General features: G+C 36.0%; 1 long non-coding RNA gene across 1 annotated transcript; it reads right to left on the minus strand.

Moving 5' to 3' along the window:
• Positions 1-640: 640 nt before the first annotated feature.
• LOC107785147 (uncharacterized) lies at positions 641-1,945 on the minus strand. The gene is made up of 3 exons (XR_001647812.2): positions 1,663-1,945; positions 1,505-1,582; positions 641-1,050 (listed from the first exon to the last, which is right to left on the minus strand). It is a non-coding gene; the product is annotated as an uncharacterized LOC107785147 (long non-coding RNA).

Here is a 1,945-nt window from a genome sequence, read left to right on the forward strand (position 1 = left end):
CAGCTCCCCCACCACAGTAGACTGTCCAGTTCAGCGGTGATTGGCGAGATCCCTTCTCCGGACTTGTCTTGGTCTTGGTATGCAATTTTTGTTATAGACATTATGGGTGTGTCGGGGCCCTGTTCCGGCTATGTTGCAACACTTATGTTCTTTTAGAGGCTCATAGACAGACGTCGGCTCATGTATAGTTTGGTATGCCTTGTCGGCTAGTTTTTGTTGTATAGTCTTTCATAGTAGCGTGGTAGCTCATACCTTATATGTAGTTTCTTGATTGTCTGGTCATCCCCTGCTATGTATGTTCATGCCATCATATTTTATTGCTGGTTGTCCATGATCTAGGTCTACCATTTATATTGATCTCGTCAGCCCTAAAAGATAATAATGAAGGTTAGATGAAATGTGTGTTGGTGCTCGGCAAGTGTGGTCGGGTGCTAGTCATGGCCCTTCAGTTTGGGTCGTGACAGTAGGGTAGTCATGGGTAGGGAGAAAAAGTGTGTATGCCTGTCCTTTATTTTAAACTCAATACTGAAAGCTTGTATATTATAAACTGATTTTCTTAAATTAAAAACAAATAACTTGAAGAACCCAAAGTCATGCATAGAAATTTAAAGTTTTACAACAAAATAGTTCTAAAGTTGTGATTAGCAGCTTTCACATTTTTGTCATGTTAGAGTGAGATGCAACGGCGAAGACAAAATCATACAAAGCTATAGGAGAACAAAAGAAAATACAAGAATACTACACCCAAATATAAAGTAACAAGATGTACTGATTAACTTGTAGAATAATAACAGACCTTGAACAACGACTTTCATCTTTCATTGATCAAGTGCATGATGAAAGGCACTATTTTCCTCTTGGTTCTTAGATGAGCAATTATTAAAATGAATGCCATATGACATTAATATGATAGCAACAAACTTCAACTTGTCATGTAACATGATAAGATGAAGTTATAAAAGTAACTACTCACACGCAATGCATATTCCGCTCATTTTCAGGGACCATCCTTTTCTTCGTTATTTTGACTGAATCAAATGCATCGACACGCTGGAAATATGAAGAACGTTGCACATGTTCAGTGAGTGTGAGCCTAATTTAATATAATATCTTTTCGTAAAGCGATTTTACAATAATATGATTCAAGTCAATGCCAGTACACTACATCAGCCCCGAGAGAGACCGAGCAGCACTGACAAAAATGAAACAATAAGCTACCCTGTTTTATCTTACCATCAGTCAAATCACATTCTTCCTCCTCTAATTTATTCTCCAAAATTATCGTTATCTCTCCGACAAAATCACCAAAACATACTTCCTTTTTTTATTTAGATCCTTCTTCAACTCTAATACACCCATCATTTTCCCGGTAAATACAAAGAATGAAAAGGAGTAAAGAGAAAAACGAAAACACTGGAGTGGCACCATAGAAGCACACAGAGAAAATCCAAACAAAACAGCAATTACAGCGTTAGAAGGCTAAATGCATAGAGAGAAAATGCACCATTTTGAGTAGATCTGGTTGCACTTGAGCACTTTTTGAATCGGACGTCCATTCTGATTTGGAAAAAGAATAAAAGGACTGCGAATGAAGAAAGAAAAAAAGGAAATTAATACAAATACATATAAAGTCAAAGATCAACCAAACATGTTCATTCACACCTTCAGATCTTTGTCGGTGTAATTCAGGCATGGAAGAAAATTAGGAAAAATTATAAAGTATGTAATGCTAAATTTCATAGTGATGCTGCACAATAGTTGGGGAAATTTTCCATTTGATGTGGAGAAGAGAATATAATGTTGGGTTTAAGTCGTAAAATTTTTGTTTGAAACGTTTCTCGAGGATTTTGGGAGACGCGCCTTTTCTAATTCCAGTTGTTGTAACTGAATTTCTTTTAGATTGAATAATTGAAATTTTTGTATTTAAATTCCTAAAAAATTGAGA

Source organism: Nicotiana tabacum, chromosome 16 (assembly GCF_000715075.1).
Source record: "Nicotiana tabacum cultivar K326 chromosome 16, ASM71507v2, whole genome shotgun sequence".
Classification (NCBI taxonomy): Eukaryota; Viridiplantae; Streptophyta; class Magnoliopsida; order Solanales; family Solanaceae; genus Nicotiana; species Nicotiana tabacum.